Genomic DNA, 12705 nt, shown 5'->3' with positions numbered 1-12705 from the left:
TGACCTAAGGTGCATGTTTTTGGATGATGGGAGGAAGCCGGAGAACCCGGAGAGAACCCACGCAAGCACAGGGAGAACATGCAAACTCCGCACAAAAAGACCCAGGACCGGATTCGAACCTAGAACCTTTTTTTGCTGTGAGGTGACAGTGCTAACCACTGCACCACCGTGACGCCCAATGTCAGAATAAGTCAGCCATTAAACCCTTGTCAAACAGTCACTGTGGCCACTGACTTGAAAACCTGTTACATTTGGCTGGTTAACACAGTGGATAGTAGCTACTATTGTAATTTCACCTGAGCACAGGTATTGGAAAAATATAAGATATAAGCATGACCGCTTCAACGCTGCCTGTTTGCAGACGTAACCGGGTTTGTCTAGCAGGCTCAAGCTCAAGGTCAGACAGATAAGAGCCCCCCCCCACACACACACACACACACACACACACACACGTTTCCAAGACTAAATTAAATATTTATCAAATTCAGCGAAAAGTTAGAGAGGAATGAAAAACTGCCTCAAATATCCAGCTGAAGAGTGGAAAAGTTTGATCCGTGCAGAATTCATGAAAGTGAATGCTCCCTATCAAACATGTCAGCTCCTCCATTTCAGCCTGAGTACATACAGTACATGCTCTGCCTTTGTACAGTGAGGTGTATCTATAGGAACTAACGAGCTCCCATTAAGAATGCATGTCAGGTACCGTGAATGAAACCAACCTATCAACAAACGGGTGAGCTCTAATGGGATTTCACTTAGTGCAGTATGTACACAGACTGTATAAATAATGTTTAATGGAGTGCACATGAAAGCCAGTAGCCAAGCTTTAACTCTTTCTAAACCAGGGAGGCGGTGGAGGAAAGAAAACACGCTGAAGGAGGTTGGGAAGGAGGGATAAAGTTAAACTCTTTCATCTTTGCAGCTCCACATTACACTTCACAGGAATTATTGCAGCAGATGCGTGAGACAGACAATTCAAAAACACAGATAAAACCCTTCCTGTGCAGACAAGTCTTTTTGTTTATATAAAAAAAAAAAAAAAAAAAAAAAAAAAAAAAAAACATGTAATTAATACAAATTCAGCCTCAGGGTTGAGTAAAATGGAATATTATAAACACTTACCAGACAGTACACATACCTCAGTGATGTAAGTAGTTATTTGCCGTTTACCAGTGATTGCGGATTTGGCCAATGTCTTGGCACTTGATTTGATGAGACTCTAAAACATCCCTTCGGGGACGGGAACATCAGAAAGCACAGTCTGGTAGATGAAAAAAAATGGCAAAGAAGTGTTATGTTTAATTATGAATCAACCACAAACAATATATCAAGGCAAACCCTGTTACACTAGATTATCTGAAGCGCTCATATACACACAGAGCTCAAATAAATACATATTATAACATTTTGAGAATCATAAAGACCTTTCTAACCATTTCTGAGCATCCGGGGATACTCTGGAACTTGGGCTCGAATTTGATTTTAGGCAAAAGCCTCTTTTCATGGTCGTGTGCAGAAACAACCTCAGGAAGCTCTACAAGAAAAAAAATGCAGTTGCAAGGAAGCTGAATTGCATAGAATTATTTCAGTACTGGCACCAGGTTCTGAGTGTCTTTCTGAAGTTTTCTGTATCTCACTTCATTTTATGTAGATTCTTTTCCCACTTCTGATGTGCTACCAAATTTAATGTTACCTGTGAGGCATGACTGAGCCCGAGTAAAACCACTTCAACAACATAAACATAATACTCCAATGAAAATGGTCAATTTAAGCAGAAGATTTCAGTGTAAATTTGTCTCATGTTAATTCATTTTTACAAGTATAGAAAGAGGTACAAGACATCCCATGGGATATCTGCAATTGTTACTGAGGTGCTTAAATTATTTTTTTAAATGCGTCTCATCATATTCACTTGTATGCTTAAAACACTTTGCTAATATCTGTACTGTATATCCTACATAGATGCTTCGAGAAAGATCAGATGTGGATTGCGGAGGCCAGACAATCAACAGACCGCTGATGTACTTCTGCTGTTGCATCATAAGCACATCCAACGTAAAGTATGTGGAATACAAATGTATTGCAAACATACTACATACAGTGGGTACGGAAAGTATTCAGACCCCTTTAAATTTTTCACTCTTTGTTTCATTGCAGCCATTTGCTAAAATCAAAAAAGTTCATTTTATTTCTCATTAATGTACACTCAGCACCCCATCTTGACAGAAAAAAACAGAAATGTAGAAATTTGTGCAAATTTATTAAAAAAGAAAAACTGAAATATCACATGGTCGTAAGTATTCAGACCATTTGCTCAGTATTGAGTAGAAGCACCCTTTTGAGCTAGTACAGCCATGAGTCTTCTTGGGAATGATGCAACAAGCTTTTCACACCTGGATTTGGGGATCCTCTGCCATTCTTCCTTGCAGATCCTCTCCAGTTCCGTCAGGTTGGATGGTGAACGTTGGTGGACAGCCATTTTCAGGTCTCTCCAGAGATGCTCAATTGGGTTTAGGTCAGGGCTCTGGCTGGGCCAGTCAAGAATGGTCACAGAGTTGTTCCGAAGCCACTCCTTTGTTATTTTAGCTGTGTGCTTAGGGTCATTGTCTTGTTGGAAGGTGAACCTTCGGCCCAGTCTGAGGTCCAGAGCACTCTGGAAGAGGTTTTCTTCCAGGATATCTCTGTACTTGGCCGCATTCATCTTTCCTTCAATTGCAACCAGTCGTCCTGTCCCTGCAGCTGAAAAACACCCCCATAGCATGATGCTGCCACCACCATGTTTCACTGTTGGGATTGTATTGGGCAGGTGATGAGCAGTGCCTGGTTTTCTCCACACATACCGCTTAGAATTAACGCCCAAAAGTTCAATCTTGGTCTCATCAGACCAGAGAATCTTATTTCTCATAGTCTGGGAGTCCTTCATGTGTTTTTTTGGCAAACTCTATGCAGGCTTTCATATGTCTTGCACTGAGGAGAGACTTCCGTCGGGCCACTCTGCCATAAAGCCCCGACTGGTGGAGGGCTGCAGTGATAGTTGACTTTATGGAACTTTCTCCCATCTCCCTACTGCATCTCTGGAGCTCAGCCACAGTGATCTTTGGGTTCTTCTTTACCTCTCTCACCAAGGCTCTTCTCCCACGATTGCTCAGTTTGGCTGGACGGCCAGGTCTAGGAAGAGTTCTGGTCGTCCCAAACTTCTTCCATTTAAGGATTATGGAGGCCACTGTGCTCTTAGGAACCTTGAGTGCTGCAGAAATAATTTTGTAACCTTGGCCAGATCTGTGCCTTGCCACAATTCTGTCTCTGAGCTCCTTGGACAGTTCCTTCGACCTCATGATTCTCATTTGCTCTGACATGCACTGTGAGCTGTAAGGTCTTATATAGACAGGTGTGTGCCTTTCCTAATCAAGTCCAATCAGTTTAATTAAACACAGCTGGACTCCAATGAAGGAGTAGAACCATCTCAAGGAGGATCAGAAGAAATGGACAGCATGTGAGTTAAATATGAGTGTCACAGCAAAGGGTCTGAATACTTATGACCATGTGATATTTCAGTTTTTCTTTTTTAAGAAATTTGCACAAATTTCTACATTTCTGTTTTTTTCTGTCAACATGGGGTGCTGAGTGTACATTAATGAGAAATAAAATGAACTTTTTTGATTTTAGCAAATGGCTGCAATGAAACAGAGTGAAAAATTTAAAGGGGTCTGAATACTTTCCGTACCCACTGTATATCCTACATAGATGCTTCGAGAAAGATCAGATGTGTATTGCGGAGGCCAGACAATCAACAGACCGCTGATGTACTTCTGCTGTTGCATCATAAGCACATCCGACGTAAAGTATGCGGAATACAAATGTATTGCAAACATACTACATATATTTCCAGTAGATATTTAATACACTTAAGAGCACTTAATTTCTTCCTGGAAATTCTCAGGTTCCTCTGTCCTTTCTATCTCTTCTTTTCCCTCTCCCTCTCATACCTCCAGTTACTCCCACACCCCCCACTAAGTGTATCTCATTTTAGCATTGACTGTTTGCAAGCCAAGTGCCACTGTCACCAGATCCTCCAGTACGACGGAGTTCTTAGGAATGGCATGAGTTCCCAACCGGCAGCTTAACACACACCGACCACACAACTACAAACCAGGCAAGGTGGACTGAGCAATAGGTCATAGTTTGTAGGTTATTAATCCCATCACGCACAAAACTTTATGACAAGGATGCACAGACAGGAAGGTTATTGATCTTTCTGATAACATGATAAGGAATTAATACATCAAAGCTTCTGTATCAAACAGGTGCACGATGATTCATCTGCAGGCTCGTGTTTGACAGACTGCTTTGGTTTTTCAGCAACCCCCTATTACTCCTTTCCAACATAATGTCAATGTTACAGCTCAGGTTTCAGAAGAAAGTTTCACATGGAGAGCCAGAAGTTTCTTGGCAGTGAAAGTAGCCTCAACTCTCCCAACCACGCAAGCCTGTGTGTAAGCAACGTACATGGGTGCGACTGTGAGCATGTCTTTAATATAAGTGTATTGCAAGCGTTTGTACTGCATACCAACTGTGCATTTAAGTAAGGCCAATTGAAAGTATCTTTGTTGCACATTATGCGCACATTTTGATTTGCATTTTTGTACATTTAAAAAAAAGAAACATTTTTAGGTTTGGCTCCATGACTTTGTGCCAAAGAATGTCAGTGGGAGAGCCATAAGACAGAACACATTAAAAAGGTCAAGGTCAACATGGAGACAAGAGCAGGAACATAAAAAAATATTTGTCACCATTACTCTGTTTCTTTTTTCATTTTCATTCCTCTTTTTGCCTCAGTGATACACTTAAAAACATTTTTGCTGAGTCACCACAGCTTTTTATTTCATCCTTGAACACATTTCCTGCCTACGTGCCCTTTTAGCCATTTCATTGATTGCTCGTTTGTCCTGTCATTGTCCGCTTTAGTTAATTTTTAATTGATTCTTTTATCACATACAGCTTCCACCTCACTGTCACTCACCTGCTACATTCAAATTTGTGTTAACTTTATTTTTGATGATGTAATTGTCTTTTGAATTGGAATCAATGTAAATTGTGTCTGAAAAGTCACAACGTTGTCCACTTTTTGGTGACGTGGCTCTATAAGTAGATGCCAACATCAGTCTTTTCAGTGTTGTTTGGTCTAACACTATGAAATATTTTATAAACTATTGAATGGTTTGCCCTAAATGTTTGTCAAGGTCATGAAGCGTACATGCTTCTGTCAGCCCCTGACTTTTATTCTAGTGCCACCAAAGTTTTCACTTAACAAATAATATACCTCAACATTTAGTTGATGGATTGGCCCAACATTTTTTACAGGCATTTTTCCCCTACTATATCTGATTTTACGCCAGCTTGGCTACACCAAACTATTGCTCACAGCTTCATTTATTTTCTGGAAACCCTGTTCACATTAATGTCTGCTCAGCCACTCCGAAAGGTGGACTAACCAGTGGTTAAGTGCAATGTCCTTGGACGTTGAGCTTTTTTTTTTTTTGTGAATGTAGTTCCAGCAGCATTGATGCCGTTTGGTTAAAGCCGCTCATTTAGCTTCAGAATTTATCTGAGGTCTACGTCCAGTAGGATGCAACGACTGAAAACTATTCCCTATGGAATATACCCAGACCCAGATATTCATGCAGTGAATTTTCATCGTAACACCAGACTGACTTTAAGCACCTAAACATTTGTATTTTTTATTCAAATGTCTCAACAGCTGTTTGACTGATTGCCATAAAATGTTGCACACACATTCATGGTAAGGATGAATTGTGATCTAGCACCATTGTCAAGTCAAGTTTTTAATTTGGTTTGTACTTTGGATAATTACCAGATACTTGCAAAAACTCACGTGCATGGTGACACTTTGAACTAAGATGGAGAACATGCTGTAATACCCACTAACCAGCAAATGTTAGCATTCACTGTGTGAGCATGTAGGCATGCTGACAGTTATCTATTTATCTCAAATCACCATAAGTTTAAATTCAACCTCATGGAGCTGCTAGCATGGCTTTAAGACTCCTATTTCACTCACCATCCCTTGCTGAGGCAGCAGGAAAAGGCCAGTTGCAAAGAAAGGCAGAACAGAGCAACACGGTCCAAATATAACTCTTGTGTTGTGGCAGTGAAAACAGAGTGGAGGCTTCTTAGAAAGACCGCTACGATGACTACACAACATATTTAAAACATCCTCATTTCTTTTGGGCTATTTCCTTACCTTTTATTGATTTTTTTTTTCCCACTCTAAGAATATGTCTCTTTTTGTATTTAAGGAACAGCATATGTACTACTTTTAAAATGCATCTTGTAGCTTGAGGAGAACCATGCGGTAATGCATTTGAGGGATTCACAACCAATCACATCCCCAAACCTCTTTCTCCTGCAGACAGTGGCGTGGCCAAGCAGAAACACAGATATGCGGAGTCACACACATGAGCTGACACACATGCATACACAGAGGTAACCCAGCAATTAGAGGTACTGTAATTGTGACTTAGCATTGTAAACTGGCAGGGCAGTGTTGCCAGGGAAGGTTTGTTGACTGTGGGAATATGACAGGGAACTTAAATGGTATGTGTTTATCTGCATTCTGCAGTGGTGAGAGCTGCTGTCTAAAATATCCACCAGGTTCTCGGTAATGGAGTTGGCCCAGGCTGTAAAGTTTCAACGGACCTTTCCATTACTGTAACTGGCATCATCTCTGAGGCATTACGGCCTCGGTAAGAAAACGTTTGACAGAAATATTAAATAATATCATGCCCATGAGTTACTTCTTATTGTGTAATGTTTTATACATTTACTTTCAGCCTATATCCTCAATAATGGTACAGTGAAGTACAAATTCCTATAGGACCAATCCACAAAATACATCCCTTTTTCAGGCAAATCGCTCATTCCCACTGGGAAAATTATTACATTTGGGGAATGAGATTTATTTTTTGGTTCATGTAAAGAATAAGAGTTGGCATGTAGTGATTATGCTGAAGTTCAAGATAAGTAATGGGCAAGGATAATGCCAGGATATCTAGATATCTTGCTTGAAAAAAAAAAACTCTCTGAAACTTCCTTTTGTCTTTTTCAATGCTATCTTGATGATACTATTAGTTCAGGGTTACTGGCCACTGAAAGGAAGCTTCAAACTACACAAAAGAAACAGGTAAGAGTCAAACTGGCTGGCATGTGTATAGCTTCACCGCTTCAATACATAAATAGATCATGTTTTTAGGAATTCATATTGAGGTGCTCCTATAGCTACTTTTCCAATTATTTTAACTTTAAGAGATGGTTGAAGTACAGATTTAAATCTAGATGTAAGTCGAAAGAGAGCAAGAATTTATTTCTGTATGCTGCAGCCATCGACAGAAATAAGCTTCATCCTTCATCATAAAGAGGAATCAAACACTTCTGTCTGCAGGGTAAGGCTACACAAAATACACCAAAGCTGCTTTCTGTGTCGGTGACAACTGTGGCCATAAACATTATGGTTTTGGGTTGTCTAAAAAATTCCATGATCATGAGCACGATATTTCAGGAATGCTCCAATGGACTCTCTTAAACTTTAGCATACAAATTCACTTATTTAGTCCTATTTTTGTGAACATGATATTTCAGAAATGCGTTTTTAATGACATTCTTGCAATTTGGCACAAACATTCACTTGGACTTAGCAACAAACAGTAGATTTTAGACCTCAAAGGTGAAGGTCGCCTTTTAGAATTTGTAGTTTATTCACTACTGTATATTGTCTGAGTCTGGACAGATCTGAATGTAAACTGCAACTTGACTGGTTGGCAAAGCCATGGACTGATGTCCCACTTTATGTGAGACTGCACAGCATTTCTATCCCTTGTCCTACATAGTGGGATAATGTCCCACATTTTGATTGGCTGTAGTTTTTAAAAGTCAACACTGTAAGACAGATACTTTTCTAAAATCGGACTTTGTCCAAAGGCTGTGAAGAAAGCAGAGAAGGGTGTTTTCACGGGACTGAGCTTAATGTCAATCAAACTGCATACGTGGGTGGAGTGCAGGTTAGTCTGTCACCATCTTTAATGCCAGTGCCGTGCCCAACAGGGAAAATTGCAAGTCATGACAAAGTCACAAGCTAAGCAGCTGAATATGATGGAAACTGCCACAACGAAAAGGAAATACAGCTCCAATAAAGACGGGACTCTACTTATAACTGGGGGAAGCCAGTGAAAGACGGTTCTTAGAGAGTTTGTTGCAGTTTTTGCAATGTTGCAAATTCATAATGGGGAGTATACGTTGCTAGACAACACAGTAGATGTGAATCTCACAAGAAATGTGTGGCTCAAAAAGAGAATTGGATGCATACTGAAAACCAAAGAATGATTGCCAAACAGATAAGAAAAGTGGCTGAAATAACGTGCCTTTACCACACTGTGGAGCCTTCCCAATCATGCAGGTCAGCAGACTGTGGTTGGAAGCTAGCACCACATATGACCATTTACTGTGAAACTTACGCTTTTTTTTTTTCCATGCTTACTGTATTTACGAAGAGTGACAGTTCATAAAGTTCCATTATAATAAAATATATTGCTTTGGTCATTCACATACTTAAGGCCTAACCTGTAATCTGTATACCATACTTTCCGGACTATTGAGCGCACCTGAATATAAGCCGCACCCACTGAATTTTTAAAAAATAATTATTTTGAACATAAATAAGCCGCACATGTCTATAAGCCACACATGTCTATAAGCCGCAGGTGCCTACCGGTACATTGAAACAAATTAACTTTACACAGGCTTTAACGAAACACGGCTTGTAACAAAAATAAAAAATTAGTGGTAAACAGTAGCCTACCAAGAAAGTAATTGGTCACTATCTTCCTCCTCCTGTGCACTGAAACCACTGAAGTCATCTCCTTCGGTGTCGGAGTTGAATAGCCTCAGAATTGCTTCATCCGATGTTGGATTGTTTTCATTGTCGCTCTTGTTACTTTCATCCGGAGGCAAATTCCCCGCTGAGCTCATGCTGCCCTCTTCAACACGCAGCAGTCCAGCCTTTCAAAACCCGTTGAATCCATAAATTAGCCGCATCATTGTTTAAGCCGCGAGGTTCAAAGCGTGGGAAAAAAGTAGCGGCTTATAGTCCGGAAAGTACGGTAGTCATTTGTACGTGTAAGTTGTATAAACAATTCAAAATTTTAGACCTTTCAGGATTGTTAGTGTGTCCCACATTGTCCCGCACTAACCTACTGCGTGTCCCACATTTGGTTTGTTGGGATCTGGGCACACAAGCAAAGGCAAAAAAACACTAGGAAGTGTCCGGATCTCCGCCTGTCTCTGTTTGTCTTTTCCTCTGTTTTCTCCGATCACCCTTTTGCTCATGTTTCCTGTTTTTTCCCCTGTCTGTTTTTGTCTGTCATGTGTTCTATCTTTTGGTCTGTGTCTGGAGGGTGTGGATTCATTCCACTGCCCGCCTCCAGTCACTCAAAAGCGCTCAAAACAAGGCGTCTCACAGGGCCCCTGCTGGACTCCTGCTGGACTCCTGCAACCTCTATTGGTTCCTCATCGCCCATGGTCCCACATTGCTCTGGGCGTCATCACCGGATTTTCCACGTCTGACAACAACACAGGGATCCTTACCATAGTGGACCGGTTCTCGAAGGCTGCTCACTTCATTCCCTTGCCAAAATTACCCTCTGCCCGTGAGAGCGCCGACATCCGGGTCCTCCATGTTTTCCGACTCCATGGCATACCAGTGGACATCGTCACCTCGCAGGCCTGGAAGGTGTTCCGTCTCGCCCTCGGGGACACCTCCAGCCTCTCCTCCTCCAGGTTCCACCCACAGTCCAATGGACAGACTGAGCGTATGAATCAGGAGCTAGAGGCCATCCTCCGTTGTGTCACTACGTCAAACCCTTCACCATGGAACTCCCCACTCCTGTGGGCGGAGTACGCCCACAATAACCACACCTCCTCTGCCACCGGACTGTCACCTTTTGAAGCCACCCCAGGTTACCAACCACCCGTTTCCTTGCCAGGAGGCTGAGATCGTGGTCCCATCCGTGCAACGCAACTTTCGCCGCTGCAGAAAGATGTGGAGAAACACTCGGGCAGCCCTGTTTCATACGTCGGACCAAAACAATCATCTGGTGGACAGGCGCCGCACTCCCGTCCTGTCTACCGCCCTGGTCAACAGGTTTGGCTCTCCACCCAGGACCTGCACACAGTTCAAAAAACTGTCGCCTCGTTAAATTGGTCCATTCCCCTTTGTGGAGATCATCAACCCATCCGCCATCAAGCTCAAGCTCCCCGACTCTATGAGAATCCACCCAGTGTTCCATGTATCCTTCCTGAAGCTTGTAACCTCCAGTCCTCTGAGCCATCCGGCCAAACCCCGTCCTCCCACCCGGCTCATTGATGGCGGCCCCGCATATACTGTACGTCGCCTCTTGGATGTCCGCTGCCGGGGCCGTGGTTTCCAATACCTGGGAGGGTTATGGCCCGGAGGAACATTGGTTGGTCTCCTGTCTTGGATTCTGGACCCCGACTTGGTGCATGAGTTTAGTTTCACTGCGTGACAGAACAATTATGTAAATAAACCCACCTTAATTGTTCTGTCTTTGACAAAGTCCGATACGTTGCATTTTTATGAATATGTTACAATGTTTTTAATAAAGCAAAACTAAAACACTAAAGTCTCCATGGAATTTATGTAACTCAGTGCAGTGTGTGCCCATGTGACAAAAACAAGTGTGTGTGCAAGCGTGTGTGTGGTCGTGAGAGACAGGTGTTTGTTATGACAAAGTCAAATATTTGACACCAGCTAATAACAAAGGTACTTTATGCAGTCATATTTCCCACAGGTGTTGAAAACAAGGCTTTTGTTCTATCCAGCTAAAATAATTATAAACTATGTGAATGAATGTGAACACATGCACGCGTGTATACGTGCTTACTTAGCAAGCAGGCTGTAACAGCAGGAAACTCAACATCAGATTAAAATGAAATCTGTCACATTTTCTTTTTCTCTCAGCCCCTGGTTTTTAAATTCCCACACACACACAACCACAATAAATCCTCCCACAACAATATTTCCATTCAGGCCCCCGCAAAGCACATTCATCAAGGTCACACATTTCCAAAGCCATTATTCCGTTTTATGGCGTTCTCAAACTGAAATTCCGATGTCTTGAATTTCCATGTCGTTCACATGAGTGGCAGATCAGCAGATTTTTTTTTTTGTCCTGCTCTGAAACAAACAATGGTTGCTTTTCAGGACTTCAAAGTGCTCAAGCGGGTGAGAATGGGTTGTTGGGTGGCATAAAATATGAAGGTGAGAGATTAGGGCTTATCAGAGATTTCCTTTCAGAAGAATGTTTTCTCTCTGCAGCTGCTGCAGAACTGAGCAGCGACCAGTGGAATTGGAAGAGGTGTCTATGTATTGCAACATGGTAAGAGGGTCAACCACAGGTAATTTATGGACTCTTAGAATGAAGACTGAGGTCTGTACATTTTACCCTCTGGCTCTCTCAGTCCCGACTTTCATTTCTGTCCTCTGCTCTCTTCCCTTTTGTGTTTGTGTGTTTGACCTAATGTACCCTCTGACCAGAAAAGCTAAATTACAGGAGAGTGCTAACTTTCCAGGAAACAATAATTTCGCATACCACCAAAGACTTTTGATCTCATGTTTTTGGCAGAGGACAAAAACAAACAAATGATCTGAAAATAGCACTACCGTTGTGAAAAGAAAAAAAAGTTTGACGGAAAAGATTCCGTTGGCAGCGTGATTCATAAGAGCAGCCAGTGCTTTGGAGACAAGGTCGCAGCGAAGACTCACGTGACTCCAAATGCCAGTCATTCATGAAGGTTTGGGTTCATTCAGTCAACAGAGGTGGGGGAAACCATGACATTAGAGACCCCACCATTGGTCCGTCAATACCCTACCGCCCCCCAGTGGTCATGGGGCAAATGCAAATGACCTTGGATGTCACATTAATGCATTGACCCGGTTGAATGGACAAGATAAAAATAAACCATGTATAAAAAGGGTTCCGCGTAAATGAGTAATGTGAGTCCTATTACTGAAACTTTAAGGTATTTTTTATTCCTTATATTGCATCTCCTTATACTGTTGCTCCGAAATGAGGTTGCAAGCAAGTTGAGGAAATAATTGAGCGGTGTACCAGAGTGCAACAAACAGAGTTGATAACAATTTACTATCTTGCAAATTATTCATCAGTGTGCTTCCAGGCAAGCAGTAGTGCAGGAACAATAATGACAGGGTCAAGATAAAGAAAATTTGATTGTGCACCTGTTTGGCATAGTGCTACCATGAGTCATTTACAGTCCCGTACGTGACAACGCTCACACAACTCTGCGACTTGGCCCAAACTCTCCCCTGACACTGACACAGAGTAGGGGATTTTTGCGTCACAATTTTGACAAGAAGGTCTTTTCTGCACCACACACAAAGCCTCGACTGTGCTCATACTGGACTGAATGAACAGCTGCTCACATGTCCGCTCCGAGACTGTGAACCATGCTGGCTGGTAAAAAGGGGCCCGCTACTGCAGGTGGCAATGAGGCCCCAGTGTGGATGTGGGGTCCACATCCCAGGTGGGCTCCCTGGTGCAGTGCAGGTGCACACCAGCCCTTGTAGTGCCAGAAAGACTCTGGTCATTGCTGTGC

The sequence above is a fragment of the Embiotoca jacksoni genome, unplaced genomic scaffold, assembly GCF_022577435.1.
Source record: "Embiotoca jacksoni isolate LCO1_2020_lvr unplaced genomic scaffold, fEmbJac1.0.p SCAF_23, whole genome shotgun sequence".
Classification (NCBI taxonomy): Eukaryota; Metazoa; Chordata; class Actinopteri; family Embiotocidae; genus Embiotoca; species Embiotoca jacksoni.
Note: the sequence above shows the minus strand (reverse complement) of the source record.